General features: G+C 43.4%; 1 protein-coding gene and 1 pseudogene across 4 annotated transcripts in view; both read right to left on the bottom strand.

The window, feature by feature from the left end:
* Nucleotides 1–18,180, bottom strand: part of RBMS3 (RNA binding motif single stranded interacting protein 3) — a 1,285,867-nt gene that overhangs the window by 259,117 nt on the left and 1,008,570 nt on the right. The gene's annotated exons all lie outside the window — the stretch shown is intronic.
* LOC115460074 overlaps nt 15,387–18,180 on the bottom strand; it is a 51,660-nt pseudogene continuing 48,866 nt past the window's right edge.

Here is an 18,180-nt window from a genome sequence, read left to right as displayed (position 1 = left end):
ATTATACTAGAGCATTCACACAACTAAAGGAGCTTTATTTCTGAATGTGAATGAACTTGTAGGTACATGCCTACATGTATACAGAAAAAAAAATGTCGCTGATTCCACTTTATCTCTATTCACTGAACTGGCCTGAGAATTTGGTTTGGATTGGATGTTGGATGCAAAACCTAGATTATTAGGTGACATACAATTGTAGATCTCCACACACTCCCATCCTACCCCTTCTCCTCCCCCTCCAAAATAAAATCCAGTCAACATCCTCATGGGACCCACTCATACCATTAAAATTTGGTTTGGATTGGATGCAGTTTCAAAGTGCCCATGGGCCTTCAAATTGAACTGGTGTACTTATAATAGTCCGCCCTAAAAGACATGAATAAAAGGCAGATGACAACTACAACATCCAACTAGTATGTCTATTTTACCCTTCTTTAGTACAAGAGTCAAGAGAAGTCACCTTGTCTTAGATTTTAATCTCACTTCCTCTCATATAAGGATCATCTTCATACATGAAGGAGTAAACAAACATGTGGACAAAGGGGAACCGGTTGATATTGTGTATCTGGATTTCCAAAAGGCGTTTGACAAGGTACCTCATGAAAGACTACAGAGGAAATTGGAGGGTCATGGGATAGGAGGAAATGTCCTAATGTGGATTAAAAACTGGTTGAAGGATAGGAAACAGAGAGTGGGGTTAAATGGGCAGTATTCACAATGGAGAAGGGTAGTTAGTGGGGCTCCTCAAGGGTCTGTGCTAGGACTGGTGCTTTTTAATATATTTATAAATGATTTAGAGATGGGAGTAACTAGCGAGGTAATTAAATTTGCTGATGACACAAACTTATTCAAAGTTGTTAAATCGCGACAGGATTGTGAAAAATTGCAAGAGGACCTCACGAGACTGGGCGGCTAAATGGCAGATGACGTTTAATGTGAGCAAGTGCAAGGTGATGCATGTGGGAAAAAAGAACCCGGATTATAGCTACGTCATGCAAGGTTCCACGTTAGGAGTTACGGACCAAGAAAGGGATCTGGGTGTCGTCGTCGATAATACACTGAAACCTTCTGCTCAGTGTGCTGCTGTGGCTAGGAAAGCGAATAGAATGTTGGGTATTATTAGGAAAGATATGGAAAACAGGTGTGAGGATGTTATAATGCCGTTGTATCGCTCCATGGTGCGACCGCATCTTGAAGTATTGTGTTCAATTCTGGTCGCCGCATCTCAAGAAAGATATAGTAGAATTGGAAAAGGTGCAGAGAAGGGCGACTAAAATGATAGCGGGGATGGGACGACTTCCCTATGAAGAAAGATTAAGGAGGCTAGGGCTATTCAGCTTGGAGAAGAGAAGGCTGAGGGGAGACATGATAGAGGTATATAAAATAATGAGTGGAGTGGAACAGGTGGATGTGAAGCTTCTGTTCACGCTTTCCAAAAATACTAGGACTAGGGGGCATGCGATGAAACTACAGTGTAGTAAATTTAAAACAAATCGGAGAAAATGTTTCTTCACCCAACGTATAATTAAACTCTGGAATTCATTGCCGGAGAAAGTGGTGAAGGTGGTTAGCTTAGCAGAGTTTAAAAAGGGGTTGGGCGGTTTCCTAAAGGACAAATCCATAAACCTCTACTAAATGGACTTGGGAAAAATCCACAATTCCAGGAATAACATGTATAGAATGTTTGTACGTTTGGGAAGCTTGCCAGGTGCCCTTGGCCTGGATTGGCCGCTGTCGTGGACAGGATGCTGGGCTCGATGGACCCTTGGTCTTTTCCCAGTATGGCATTATTTATGTACTTATCTATGCTTGATCAATGTTTTCCTAATCTAATTGTCTGCATCAATATGGCCTCTCCATCATGGAAAGGAAAAAGCAGAGAGAATCTCAAATGTGTCCAAAATTGACAGTTTTATATTAGATGCCTTTATTTTATTTTTTAAGCTGCATATGCTCTGGTTTAGCTGATATTCTGCATACAAGTTCATAAAAGGATCCCGACATATGGACATTGATCTTACGGCAATCTATTGCAGTCCTCTCTGTAAAGACCTACAGATCAGTGGTGTAGCTATTGGGGGCCACGGGGGCCTGGGCTCCTCAAATTGGCTCTGGGGCCCTCAGTTTGGCTGGCAGGGTCCAGCTGAAGCGTTTGTCCCGCACTGGTCTCATCACATTACGGTGGGGGTTGGGGACCCCTGCCAGTGCAGGTACTATCATGCAGCGGTGGCGGGGGGCCAGTGTCAGGGGTGGCAGCAGAGAGGCAGGCCAAAATGTGCCCCCTCACTTTGGGCTCTGGACCCCACTCCCATCGAGGTCTGGCTACGTCCCTGCTACAGATTGCTCTAAGATCTCATGCAAGCCTAAATTTCTACTTATCCTAGCATTTTGGAAACAAACTATTGGTGGAATTTGAGGTGGTTGTGGATATAAAAATAATTTAAACACAAAGACAATGTTTAGTTTATTTTCCATACAACTTCTTTCTTCCAACTTAGGGGACTCTGTAAGAGAATAGAGTAAATATGGACCTATTTTACAAAAATGTAGAGAAGAGAACTCGGATGTCCAGGTCAGGACATGGAGAATTCCCACATACAAGAGTCTCTGCAAAACCTACAACTGCAACTGTATGTCCCTCCACATCTAGCAGGAATAGTGATTTCTGAAAGTTGCACATGGGGAAAACACATGCGCAACACCTCTTTTGAAACTGTTGCTCCTGCACTCATAGTTGTCCAAATCACCTCTCTATGCATACTACCTCCACTCCCATTGCATCTACTAGCCAGAAAGGCACTCCTCCCTCCACAATCAAATCCAAGCCCCAATACCCATTTTACCCCCTCTGATCTTCCCCCCACACCCTTTCAACATATGATCCTCTGACACATCTAATCTTCCCTCCAGCCCCCACCCCCACCAGATATAAGATCCCCACCCTACCACACTAGACCTTGCAAAGGCCTCTCTAGCAGATCCTATAATCTTCAATCCCATCCCCAGTCTTACTGGGGATCTGTGATGTCTAGTAAGAGTAGGAGTGATGCCCAGTCACTCATGTTTATATGACTTGGGAATCTAAAATGGCCACCATGACCCCTAGCGATGATGTTGTTGTATTACTGCTAGAAGTCAGTCTTCCAAATAAAGGCAAAAGCTTTGCATTTGGTAGGCTTACCTCTAGTGGCCATACTGTGAGATTACCACTAGGGGTTACAATGGCCATTTTAGATCCCATACCCATAACAACAGGAGTGAAAAGACTGGGACAGGCATATAGGATCCCTTAGGAAAAGGAGCAGTTAGTGGTTGCTGAGGGAGGGCAGACTGGATGGGCCTTTTGGCCCTTATCTGCTGTTATGTTTCTATGTTTCCTGCTAGATGTAAGGGACCCTCAGTAAGGCCAAAGATAGGATTGGGGCAGTGGTTCCCAAACCTGGTCCTGGAGGCTCCCCAGCCAGTCAGGTTTTCAGGATATCCACAATGAATATTCATGAGAGAGATTTGCATACACTGCCTTCACAGCATGCAAATCTCTCTCATGAATATTTATTATGGAGATCCTGAAAACCTGACTGGCTGGGGTGCTTTCTGGAACAGGTTTGGGAACCACTGGATTGGGGGAATGTTCCCTCTAAGGACTGAGTTGATGTGAGCAATTTTTTTTCATTACATTATGCTGTGAGCACTTCTTACAAATAGAAACAGACATGCACATGCATGCACACACACACACACATACACACATACACACACACAAACAAACACTCACAGGGAAGTTGACAAGTATTCCATAAACTATGCTCTGCATGCTTTTCCTACTTGTTTGCCTGTAGTTTAACTATATGTTTATAACTACTCTGAATTTTACTCTGCCACTGGATATTTAGTGCAGCTTAGAGGAAACACTGCTTCCCCTGTATGAGCACCACTCAAAAAAAGGAGGAAGGGAAGCAGTAGGGGTACTTTTGTACACAACAGGGAAGGACCTTTTCACTGTCTACCAGTTATCTCCCCCAGTACCTCTGTTTCTGATGCAATTATACACAATTTATACACCAAAAACCTGAAAATAATACACAACAAAATACAGTATATTAAACAGAACAGTATTTGTAATATTCTGACAATAAATGCAGGTACTTTAACTCTTGGCTTTCAGTCAGCCCTAGCTCCCCAGTGCATCATCTTCCTGTTGGTCATATAAACAGTGATGTTCAACTGCACAATAGCAGCAATCCCGAGGTTACAGGGAACTATAAAATAATTTACCTAACATTTTTTTTTGATAGGTTGCCAAATGGTCATCTCTGCTAGCATTTAGTTTATTGTTGAGTTACCATACATTAGGTACAGCTAATACAGATAATATATATTATGGGGGAAATCAATAAATGGCACCCCCTAAAAGTTAGGTGCCAGGATGATCCATTCTAAGATCTTTAAAGAATACTAGCTTAGCGTGCATTTCACATCTAACTTTGGGCAAGAGTATTTATGCCTGCCAAAGATTGGTGTAAATGTTTACACCCAACTGATGCAGATGAGAAGTCTACCAAGGTGGTCGAACATCAAAATCCCATGGAAAGAACAGATATCAGGGGATGTGGGAAGTGGACCAATGACTCAAGAGACTGAAACAACAGACTCAAATTTGAAAGCCTTTATTGTAGACTCAGCGTAGATCTGTGTTTTGGCCACAGGCCTGCCTCAGGAGTCTCTGTAGTAAATGTGGTCTGAAGAAATGCCACAGGGAAACCAATGGTGATGGTCTTGAAAAAGACCTTAGAGTGAACAAGAAAGAATACTGAAACACGTATTGCAGTTCAACAACATTTCAGCGTTCTTTCTTGTTCGCTTTAAGGTCTTTTTCAAGACCATCACCATTGGTTTTCCTGTGGCATTTCTTCTGACCACATATACTGCAAATACTCTTGAGGCAGGTCTGTGGCCAAAACACAGATCTGTGTTGAGTCTACAATAAAGGTTTTCAAATTTGAGTCTGTTGTTCCAGTCTCTTGAGTCATTGGTCCACTTCCCACATCCCCTGATATCTGTTCTTTCCATGGGATTTTGATGTTCGTCCACCTTGGTAGACTTCTCATCTGCATCAGTGTGACTTCTGTAGGGGTATGGCTACTGTAGGGGCAGAGCCAAAAATAGTGACCCTGCCCTTAAGGTTGGCGATGTAAGAGTACCGGTACCTTTTTTCTTACAAAGAAAAAGCACGTCTCAAGACCTACAGATTCAACCGTACCCTAATAGCAGTAACTTCCATGAGTCACACAACAAAGGCCTACCTAGGAAAAGGCAGCACCATAAATGTTACAGTGAGCATTAAAACATCAATACACCTATTATAAAACTAAACAAGGCATATTAATTCAGATTGATCCTGCCCAGTCAATACTAACAGAAAACCAGCTGGGACCGATGCTATTTAACATATTTATAAATTATCTGAAAATCAGAACAATGAGTGAGGTGATTAAATTGGCAGATGACACAAAATTATTCAAAGTTTTCAAAACACATGCGGATTATAAAAAATTGCAAGAAGACTTTAGGAAACTGGAAGACTGGGCATCCAAATGGCAGATGAAATTTAATGTGGACAAATGCAAAGTGATGCACATTGGGAAGAATAATCTGAATCATAGTATCCTGACACTGGGGTGCACCTTAGGAGTGAGCACTCAAGGAAAAGATCTAGACACTATGCTGAAATGTTGTGCCCACTGTGCAGTGGCAACCAAAAAATCAAACAGGATGCTAGGAATTATTAGGAAAGGGATGCAAAATAAGACCAAGAATATTATAATGCTTCCATATAGCTGCATGGTGCAACCTCACCTTGAGTATTTTGTTCAATTCTGGTCGCCATATCTCAAAAATTGCAGAGACATTTATTCACTCTCAACTTCAAGATTTCCTGTGCTCCACCCTAATAAAACTGGATTCAGGCCACACCATAGCACTGAGACAACTTAACTTTGTATTACCGCATACATACATCATCAGCTGGACCAAAATAACCCAGTTATACTAATGTCACAACCTTTTGATTTGTTCATTCGTGATTTACTTCTGGACAGACTCCACCAGATAGGAATTTGAGACTCAGCCCTCAACTGGTTTAGATTATACCTGTCTGATTACCACTGGATCTGAAAAATATTCACGACCTTATCAACTTTCGAAAATCTTTAAAGACTTTCCTTTTTAACAAGATTTACCATAATAATCAATAATAAGAATTCCAACACATCACTAATTACTTGATAATCTGTATGTTTTATTGAATTGATTATATCCATTTTGTTACACTTGTTCTTTATGTAACCAATTGTTTATCTAATCTTGATTGGCGCTTGTCATGATGTATTATTGTAAGCCACATTGAGTCTGCAAATAGGTGGAAAAATGTGGGATACAAATGCAATATATATATATATATATATAGTCCATTACCAAAACAGCGCATCAACACCATTATCACTAACCTTTGGAGTCCAAAAAGGATCAATCTTATCTCCCATGCTGTTTTAACATTTTCTTAGCACAACTACTTACACTTGCTCACTCCTTAAGCTTTACAACCTATGTTTATGCAGACAATATTCAGTAACTACATGCTATAGATTTGACGGACATCCAAATGATCCAGAATATTAATCACAACCTGACACAGATAACCAATTGGCTACAACTTAAATTGGTACTCAATCCAGAAAAGTCGAGATGCATCCTTTTTTCAAATTCTCCCAATGCCACTCTCTTTCAGCTTATCCTTCTTGGCTCTGCCCTCATTTCCCAACTACCAAATACCAAAATTCTAGGTGCTATTCTAAATGAATCACTTTCCTTTCAGCATCAAATCGCTAACATAATTAAGAATTGTTTCTATATTCTTAGGGAAATCCATTCAATCCACTCTCTTATTGATTCACCAGCACTAAACATTCTTATTCAGTCTTTCATCATTAGCAAGCTTGATTACTGTAACTCACTCTATATCGGCATTCCTCCCCTCTCCTCCTGCAGCAGATCTACCTGCTCATTTACAGAGACGAGAGCACGTCGCTCTGCAAGCACTGCTGTGCTCTCTTCCACGATTGTCCACTGGCACCAGTTCAGGTTTAAATGCAAGAAGAGGAAGTAGCTGTTCTCACATTTAAAACCGTGGTGGTGCCAATGGCCATGCAGAGAACAGCACAGTAGAGAAATCAAAACACATTTTGCCATTGTGAAGGCTGAGCCAGTGAAACTGGCCCCTGAAACAATGTTAATAATAGTATGTGATGCACAGTCACACATGCGGGAGCCATCACACATGTGCAAACCATCAGGAAAGAGTGCATATACATTTTCTGAAAGTGTGTGCCAACTCTTAATGACATTACCCCTGAAACAGAAATGAAGACCTACTAAACCAAACCAAAACAAACAATGCTACAAACAACATGGGAAATGAAATGAAACAAAATATTTTAGGCTCACTATCCCTACCATTTATGCTAGACACCAAGACAATGTGAACAATAATTGTGCAACAGAGCACCTACTATAGGTACTGGTTATGGCCCCTATTTTAAGCCTAGTCTATAAGGAAAAGTTAACTCCTACTGTTCTTTATGGAACTGTAGCGCAAATGGTTGAAAATGCACCTACAGGAAGGCATGATCAAAATTCCTGCACCTAAATGTTTGTTATGTAAAAACTTACCTCTTCAAGCAAGCCTCCACACAAATGACCTGACTTAGACTATGAGTTCATCTACACTACCCAGATCAGACTATGAAGACTGAACCTGGAATATGCTCCCTATTTAACCCTAACACATCCCTCTTCCTACCCTCCCTATACATTCTACCATACTTAACAACACGCTAATCCCAATATACCCCCTCCTCCCATTCCCCCACCTTTACCATCCTTCTTCCTGCCCATCTTATCTATCCACATCTAAACGACCACCTCATTACTTACTATATTACAGCTGCATCCACTCTATGTTACTTTATTAACCTGACATACTACATAAGCCGCACTGAACCTGCTAGTGAGTGGGAAAGCCATAGGCGCCCGGTATAAGAGGCTTGGGGAGGCTAAGCCTCCCCAGACGGAGGACCGTCAGATTATGATTGACAGGTGAGGTTGTGATGACGACACCGACACAACACGCCACATCAGCAGCCCCCAGTTCCACCCACGGGGCTCGCTGCTCGGCCCAGCCGCAGGAGGATCAAGATTTCAAGAAGACTTTTTCGGACCGACGCGCCCGACCATGACGCTGAGCCGACACGCCAGGCCATCCCACATTCAGCCTGGCCCCCGAGCCCCAGGCAGTTGAGTTCTGCCCGCCCGGCCCGCTCGGTTTCTCACCGTCCTGTGTGCCTGCAGTGCTTATTGCTTGCTTGCTTCTTCTTTCTTTGCCCCTCGCCCGCCTCGGCTGGGCTCTCGCCCTCAGCTCACGAGTCACGCCACAGCAGCCAGTCAGCCTTCTTCGGGCGCTCGCTCCCGTCCCGTGGTGTGTGTACTGATCCGCATAGGCGGGAACGCACGGGGAAGGCAAGAAGAAGGAGACTGAGAGTCTGATGTTCCCAATCCCTCCCACTTCCTTCTAGAAATTTGCACCGACGACGACCGTACCTTGGATTTCAGGAGACAGAGGTAAGGTCGTGCTGCTGACTGACTCTGAAGCAGGTTTTAAAACAAAAGAAATAAAAAAAATAAAAAAATATTTTGTTATTTTTGTAAGTTAGATCTCTTTGTTTAAACATAACTAAATGCTTGGGCTATATAAGCCAAGCAAGCCCCTAATGCTTTTGAGTTTTTTCCTATATTGTTTGTGATGATGAAGACAGACTGTGTGACCTCAACTATTAGGCAGAGATGCTGACTGACTCTGAAGCCTGAAGGTTTTAAAATAAGTCAAAATAAAAAAAAATAAATATTTTGTTTCATGCACATCTCTTTTGTTTAAACATAACTAAATGGGCTATAAGCCCCTAATGCTTTTGGTTTTTCCTATATTGTTTGTGATGACAGACTGTGATCTAGTGCCGTAGCGAGAGCAGCTGACCCCCAGGGCGGGTCGCTGCTGTGCACCCCCCCCCCCCCCCTGGGTGCAGCACTGCGCATCCTCCCCCCTCCGGAGCGCCCCTAACCCCACCCCGGCCCGCCCCTAACCCCACCCCCTTTAGCCTCCCCAAACAGCTGGGCCACCGACCGCCTATGGGGAAAGCACAGAGTATAAGCATTACAAATAAATAAATAAATACTACAGTTCTATAATTTATGCTTGTATCTGTGTACTTCACCCAGACTCCACCCTTGCGCACTCACAGCAGCAAAATATGAAATCATAGCATGCACTTTTCTGTTTCTCAGTATTTTGTAAGAAGCTACTTAGGTGCATAAATGACTCCTTGTAGAATTACCCTCATAAGAACCAACATTTAGTGGGAGATAATCAGGTAGGAGAGGATCCTACCCAGTTATCTTCTGATGGTCAGGTGATCTAGCATTTTCAATGGCAAACAACTGCATAGTTCCACTGAAAATCTGTCGAGACCACCATAGCACTATCTGGTTGATGCCATGGTAGTTTGAGGCTGAGTCGGGGCAGAGCCAGAAGTTACCTGGTTAGTGACCATTTTCAGTCCACTAATTGGGTAACTACCCAAATAAAATTAGGACAGCATAAAGGCTGTCTTAGCTTTATCCAGGTGCTGGTCTGAATATTGGCAGGCAATCAGATAACTTCCAACAGTCAGACAAGACCTAAGATGGATATTTAGTGCTGGCACCCAGATTAAACCTAACACTGAATATCCAGATCAAAGTCTGCCCATGGATGTAGTGCCTTTACATATTCTGTTTTAGTGGCCTTTACCAGGAGAAAAAAAAATCTCTGCACGAATATAACACGTGCTAGAGTGCCTCTATAACTAGCCCCTCCAAATGACACACTGATTACGATTTACAACAAATTACTACTCTACCTATATTCCGTTCCGTTATTATACTTTTTCTGTGTACATCTGTATACTGCACAAATTGGCATGTTTGAAACTATAAGTGAGATTAAATACAAATACTACCAACAATAAAGAGTGACAACATGGATGCAGCAGCTCATAGGTTTGCTTGCTTTGTTTTGAGAGTATGGCGCTGACGGCTTCACTGGAAAGGGAAAACTGAGATTGGATAGGGACATAAAGGGGCACTATTGGAAAGGGGAGGAGGAGATAGGGACGTGAAAAAGGGATGAGATGGGGGACAAAGAGGTAATTTTGGAAAAGGGGAAAGATGGTAACACAGATCAGTACCAAACAGATGTAGAGAAGGAAAGGAAGAAGGCAAGTGGAGAGAGAAAAAATGGAAAGGCCAGCCTGGAAAAGAATTTTCCAGGCTGACTCATGGAACATGGAAAAAAAGACTGGAACCAGCCAAATTCCCAAACAACAAAGGTAGAAAAAACATTATTTTTATTTAATACTTTGTAATGACTGAGATGTACCTGCTTTGTAAAATGTATATTTTTCTATGTTTATTTTGCAAAGTACAGGAGAAAATGCTTTTCTGTTTCTTTTTACCAGTATTCCACTGTTTATAGAGTCTGGTTTTCTTGGGCAGAGAGGAGGGGGTCTCTCTTTCAACTTTTGTTGTTGTTGGGTTTTGCTTTTTGTGGCTCCCTATTCTGTATTAGATTGGTAGGATGGAATGTTGTCACAGTTTGGGTTTCTGCTTGTGCTTGTGACCTGGGTTGGCCACTGTTGGAAGCTGGATACTGGGCTTGATGGACCTTTGGTCTGACCCAGTATGGCTACTCATGTTATATAGGTGAGGGTTTGTTCATGTTCTGCATGTGTGACTGAGGTGAAGAATTCTGCTAGCATGTAGTGTCTGTGTAGGAATGTGTAACAGTGCAGCTTGTTCCAGTTTCCCAATAGTAGGTATATTGGTACCCGAGAACCCAGTGTAATATATATTGCATTGTCTTTTCATAGGTGGGTTAGGGCTGTTATGGGGTGGTAAGTTTTGTGTTCTAGGGCAGCGTTTCCCAAGTTGGTCCTGGAGTACCCCTTTGCCAGTCAGGTTTTCAGGATATCCACATTAAATATGCATGAAATTGATTTGCATATACTGCCTCCATTACATGCAAATCTTTTTCATGCAGATTCATTGTGGATAGCCTGAAAACCTGAATGGCAAAGTGTCTAGCCCTATTTGAAAGTGGGCTCAGTCACTCTGGGGCAAGGGCCACCTTTGGTGGTCCTTGTCAACCAAAATAAAAATCCTGAAGATTAGTGGTCTCCACATCCTGTAGAGTCACTACACAAAAGCCCATCTGATTTAAACAAGGTGTCTAGCAGTGGAAGGAATGTGTGTGCTATTCCTGAGGTGATGGTCACGATTTGAATATTTTTACTTTGTAGTTAAGAAGACAGGTTGCCTGCTCTGGCCAGTCCAGGGACCTCTTCTGCGTCCTGCCTCCTGATGTAACTTACTGTTTCCTTGTAGGCAGGACGCAACAGAGATAGCCTGTGTTAATCAGTGCTCCAGGGGCGTAGCTACGGGTGGGCCTGGGTGGGCCCAGGCCCACCCAATCTCGGCCTGGGCCCGCCCAGTCTTTTGGGACCCTCACCTACCATGACGACGATGACTTCGTTTTTTTGCCCGCAGCAGCCAGCGGGCGTAAAAGTAGCAAGCAGCGAGCCAGTCTCGACTCCGCGTCCTTCGCTTCCTGCCCTCTCAGCGGGGCTGAAAGGAAATGACATCAGAGGAAGGCGGGACGGCACAGAGAGAGGGCAGGAAGCGAAGGACGGAGTCGAGACTGGCTCGCTGCTTGCTGCTTTTACGCTGCAACTTCGGGAGTGGAAGTGAGCCAGCCAGAAAGAAGCGATTTGGTTTCCACTCCTCCGCGCAGCCATCGCCGTTCGCTCAAAACACAGGGCAAGCAAACCTGTGAGCTGCTGCATCCACGTTGTCGTTCTTTTGAGGGGGGGGGGCAGGGGAGATGCCAGATAGAATGGGGAAGGGGATTGAAATAAACAGGATGGGCAGGGGAGAGAGGAGAATTGCCGGACAACAGGGATTGATGGAGGGGGCAAGGGAGAGAGGACATTTGCTGGAGATGGATGGAGGAGAAGGCAGGGGAGAATGGAGGGTTGCTGGATGGAGCAGAGGGAAGGGGAAGGAGGAGAATTGCTGGACATGGCTAGATGGAGGGAAAAAGGGAGAGAGGAAATTGGCTGGAGATGGATGGATGGAGGAGAGGGCAGGGGAGAATGGAGAGTTGCTGGACAGAGCGGAGGGCAGGGGAAGGGGAAGGAGGAGAATTGTTGGACATGGCTAGGTGGAGGGAAAAGGGGAGAGAGGAAATTGGCTGGAGATGGATGGATTGAGGAGAGGGCAGGGGAGAATGGAGAGTTGCTGGACGGAGCGGAGGGCAGGGGAAGGGGAAGGAAGAGAATTGCTGGACATGGCTAGATGGAGGGAAAAGGGGAGAGAGGAAATTGGCTGGAGATGGATGGATGGAGGAGAGGGCAGGGGAGAATGGAGAGTTGCTGGATGGAGCGGAGGGCAGGGGAAGGAGGAGAATTGCTGGACATGGCTAGATGGAGGGAAAAGGGGAGAGAGGAAATTGGCTGGAGATGGATGGATGGAGGGGAGGGCAGAGGAGAGAGGAGAATTGCTGGACGGAGCGGAGGGCAGGGGAAGGAGGAGAATTGCTGGACATGGATGGATGGAGGGGAAAGGGGAGAGAGGAAATTTGCTGGGTATGGATGGATGGAGGGGAGGGCAGAGGAGAGAGGAGAATTGCTGAACATGGATGGATGAATGCAGTGGACAGAGGACATTTGCTGGATATGGGTGGATGGAGGAGAGAGCAGGGGAGAATGGAGAGTTGCTGGATGGATGGAGGGAAGGGAGAGAAGTCAGGGAGGAGATGCGCATGGATGGAGGGGAGGGAAGAGAGGAGAAATGCTGGACATGGATGGAGTGGAAGGCAGGGAAGAGAAGGAAAAATGTTGGACAAGGATGGAGGGGAGGGAAGACAGAGGAAGTAGAAGCACATGGATGGAGGGGAGTAAGGAGAAATGCTGGATATGGATGGAGGGAAAACTGCTGAGTTTAAGGGCTGGTTTGGAACACGTTGAGGGCAGATACTGAAACTCGAGGAAGGATAGGGACAGGGCTACAGATGGTAGATAGGACACAGGAGGATGGTGGACATGGAGGCATATTTTCAAAGCACTTAGCCTTCCAAAGTTCCATAGGTTTCTATGGAACTTTGGAAGGCTAAGTGCTTTGAAAATATGCCTCATAGTGAGAGAAAAAATATCAGATGGAAAGAAGACACTGCATAAAACAGAAGACACTGGGACCAAAGCAAATAGAAAAACTAAATGATCAGACCACAAAGGTAGAAAAAAGTATTTTATTCAGAATTTATTAATTGGAATATGTCAGCTTTTGGAAATGTGAATCTGTGATATTTTGCATGTAAGTTTCAATTTTTCTGGTATTGCTGCATGCTGAGTCTGACTTCTTGAGTTAACTTTCCAGTTCAGTATTTTGCCTTCATATTTTTTGATTTCTAGTTCCTTGTGTCATGTCTGTTGTGTCATGTGTTTTTCATGTGTGATCAAGGTGCAGTATTCTGCTAGCATGTAGTATTTGCAGCCCTTTTTGTTTTGCTTTTTTTTTTTTTCACGAGATAGTGTATTGGTGTTTTAGAGCCTAGTGTAATTACAGTTCTGCCTTTTCAAGCATAAGATTGTAGCTCGTCCTGTCCTTGGAATTAGTGCTGTTATGGTTTAGTAAGGATATGAGTGTGTTTTTGCACAAGTTTGTGTATAGCAGTGGAGAGATTGTGGGATAATGTAATTATATTTAAAAATATCAATTTTTCCATTAAGTATGTATGTGGTTATACTGATGCAGGGCAGCTGTTGGGCAGACTACTTAGAAATCCATCATCAAGTGAATTCTTAGGCATTATTTTGTAGGATCCCAAGAGACGCTACTCAAACTTATATAGACAGTGCGTGCCCACCCATATTAGCTCTGGGCCCACCCAAAATCTCAGGTCTGGCTACGCCACTGCAGTGCCCGCCACAGTCCTTGAGTACCAACACAGATACTGCTGTCTAGCTGACACCAACCGGCGCCTATTTTATAAAAGTCTGCTCCCCCTGAGATCAAAACCTGGCTACGCCTCTGCAACCATCCTGTCTTTACATGCAGAAAAGAATTTTATAAAATTCTTTACTCCTTCGTGTGTTTTGAGCTATTGCTCTCCTGTTAATTTTTGTAGTTCTTTTCCTTTTCTAAGTTACTTTATTGTATTGTAAACTGCTGAATACTGCTAGTCAGTACTAGCGGTAAAGCAAATTCTAATAAACTATATATATATATATATATATATATATATATATATATATATATATATATATATATATATATATATATATATATATGAAAAGCATGTGCACAGAAAGAGTGCACTTACCATATTTTTTTGGACTATAAGATGCACTTTTTCCCCCCAAATTTGGGAGGAAAATGTGGGTATGTCTTATAGTCCAAATGTAGCGTACCTGTTCACTGTGGGGGGTGGGGGGCGGCCAGGGCCAATCTTAGGCCAAGGCGCGTGTTGCAACCACATAAGGCCTCATACTCAAAGGGGCCCCACGCAGCATGCCTCAACTCTGCCCAGTGCTTTTTTTGTGAGGTCCGGCTCACCTGCCCGCTCCCTTCCGTTCGTGCACCCGTGCTGAGAGGGAAGGGAAGCGACGAGGAGGCGAGCCTGCCTGCCTGCTGCTTTTACTTACTGCTGGTTAGCCGTGACTTCGGGTATGTAAATTAAAGATTTCAAGGCAGGGAGTACGATTGCACGAACGGAAAGTTGGGGAGCTGAGGGCGGACAGGCAGGCGGGCGGGGAGGTGAGCAGGGGTTTGAACAAATCGCTGGACATGGGGAGGGGAGGAGAATTGCTGGACATGGAGGGGAGGGGAGGACAAATTCCAGGTTATGCAAAACTGCTGTCCCCATACAAGAGTGTTGCACAACCTGTGGTCCTCCAGCAGATCTCTGCCACACTTTTTGCTTCAAAAATTTTTTTTACTATTTTCCTCCTCTAAAACCTAGGTGCGTCTTATGGTCCGGTGCTTCTTATAGTCCAAAAAATACGATACTTAAAAGTGATTTGCACATAGGAGTAATTAGGGATGTAGTTTGCTTCTTGTTGTGCTCTGAAAAGAAAGCAAGTGGGGCTCCATTTGAAAAAAGACTTTTATCGCAAAGAACTGGAGAAGTGGTGTTACAAACTCATGCTGCAATAGGTCATCATGCTTCTTATCAGGAAGCCTCAGTCATAGGGCTTCATCACAGATTCCATTCTTAATACTGTGTTATTGATTGACATGGCATCATTGTTGTCATCGTTATGACACTGAGCATCATGCATGGTAAAATGGTTTGACTCAGAAGCTTGAGGCTGCTTTTCACAGGTAGTGCAAAGCATTCTTTCTCTACTAAAATGGCCCTTTGGCAAAGAAAATAATTAGCAGTGGAAGTAAAGGGCAGGATGACTATTTCTGAAGCTGTTGCAATCATACAAAAGAAAATGCAGAACAATTTTGATTCCAGAAAGAATGTCTAATTTAGAAAATTGTCTTATAAAAAAGATGCATATAGCACACCGAGAAGATGTAATACACCCCCAAAAACAGTCTCATATAAAAGTCACAGAAGTTTGTGTGTGTGTTGGGGGGGGGGGGGGGGATACCTACTATGAATCAATGTACAACTGGTGTTCCCCGGGTAATTCTATAACAGGGTACTCACTATCCCCCGGATTCTATATATGACACCCAGAATTGTATGTCCAAATTTGTGCATGTGCCCAAGATGTGTGTGCAAATTAACAAGCCAATTAACAAAAATAATTAGGTGCTAACACCAATTATTGATGTTAATTACATTGTTGAATATTTGCACATGCATCTGGCTGCATGCTATCCTTTAAGGCTGGGGACCTGAATCTACTAGAGAATAACTCAAAAAGGGTGTGGCCAGTGACCATGGGTGTGTAAAAGGCGTTCTAAAAGCTTTTGCACGGAATTATAGAATATGGCATCAGTGTGCTCAACTTGGGCACCAGCATTTACACCAGGTTTTCAGCAGGCATAAATCTGGTGACAAAAGTTAGGTGTGGGAGTCGGCTCTTAAGTGTGATTCTATAGAGGTTGATGCCCTTTATAGAATCAAGCTTACTGCATTTTTTTTTTGGCATTGAATTTTGAGTCATCAGAAAACACATATTATTAAATAAAATGAGCCTCAACCGTCTAAGATAAGATTATATACAATAATCATAGCATTACATACAGTGGTGTGCTGGAGCCGGCTTGCAAGAGCCAGTTAAGTTTTTAAACATTTTGTGAGATGGTTGTTAAATGCAGCCGAGCTGCTGTCTCCAGCACACCACTGAATGTAGGGCTCCCTCCTGCTCCCTATTTGCCTCTCCTCCCGCTCCCTGTTTGCCTGTCCTCCCCTGAGCTGCAGGGTCCCAGCACATGCCTGGCTGAAGCCACCCTGGTGGTCTAGTGGAGTCTTCGGGGCAGGAAAGATCCCCAGTCTTTCCTGCCCACTGCCGGCGCTGACCCTGCTGCAGCCGCATCTTCTCTTACTGATGAGCTGCAGCCTCTGAAAGTGAACCCTCACCTTGAATTCTGCTGAGATAATCCTGACTAAGAGGGAGGGCTAATTTATAAATAACACTACTATAGGAAATAAAGTTCAATGAAAAGAATAAATAGAGCACACAAAGAGTAAAGGAAGAAAGTCAAGCTGTGATTACAATCCAGGAATAAAGAAGAAATGTTGTAACTGGAAGGGGCAAGAACACTCTTCAGTGGCACATGAAAAATGCCAAGAATATGAGCAAGGGCATAAGGAACAGATGTCTTTAGCTGTTTCTCTTAAAGACAAAAGGGGCCTTCATCACTACAAAAGTTACTGTAGAAAGAGATTGCAAGTGAAACAGCAAAGGCACAGTCCAAATGTCACAGCCTGCAGCAAATTTCTTCCAAAAATGACAGAAGATGCATACCATAGGAAGTTTGAATTTTTACCCTGTTGTGCAGTCTGAAGGCTGCCTGGGTATGCAGGCCCAATTAACAAGCACCCACAGTTGTGTGAGTGCCTGTGTGTGTGCTATCTGCAAATTGAAAGCAAAATAAAAGTGGCCAAATGTTTCTTAGAAAACAGTTTGTCATTGTACAGTGAAGAATTGTGTGGATATGGTCCTACTTACTGTTTCCTGTTTTTTTTTTTAACTAGGTTTCAATCAACAAAATGCATTGCCACCTATACCATAATTCTTTAATTTCCTAAGGAGTCATTCATGAGGGATTATATCAAATACCTTCTGAAAATCCAATTATACTATTGCCTCTGTTTTACAAGCATATGTTAATAGCAGCCTTTATACATGTAGATTGCATACATTTGTAAATAGTGATTTAGAAAGCCACTATTTACATGTGGAGCACATCAAGCAAAGGACTCAAAGGGCATGGTATGGAGTGTGGTTTTGGCAGAGCTTGAGCAGGTCAAAAATCTATGGGTCTGATATTCTGCCAGTGACAATCAATGTTTTGTTGACTGCCACAGGCATTATCCCCAGAAATTCAATGCCAGGCCATGTCCAGGCTCCGGCATTTAATTTCCAGGTATACGGGAGTGACATAAACATAGTTGGTTAAGTGCAATATTCAGTATTTAACTGACAATGGTGAGCCACATAAAGATAGAACATTCCTATCTTGATGTGCACTATTTTAGCTGATTAAGTGATGAATATTGGCACTTAACCATATAAGCTCTAACTCCACCCCTGGCCCTCTCAAAATAGCTAGTTTTGGCTTGGGTGCTAACCGGACATTTTCCGTTGCATTATCCTAAGTGCTGCTGAATATACCTGGCTAGCCCCAGACAGACAATTTAAACAACCAGGAGCCTCTTCTGCCCCTTTAAGTAGCTTTAAATATCAGGCCCTATATGTATATTTCAGATTTCACAAAGGGCATAGCCATCTGTGGGAAAACAATATCTCCATCAGGTTTTCTACCAGTTCAGAGTCATTGTAGAATTATGAG

This window comes from Microcaecilia unicolor, chromosome 1 (genome assembly GCF_901765095.1).
Source record: "Microcaecilia unicolor chromosome 1, aMicUni1.1, whole genome shotgun sequence".
In the NCBI taxonomy this organism is placed as follows: Eukaryota; Metazoa; Chordata; class Amphibia; order Gymnophiona; family Siphonopidae; genus Microcaecilia; species Microcaecilia unicolor.
Note: the sequence above shows the minus strand (reverse complement) of the source record. Positions and strands in the feature narration are given on the sequence as shown.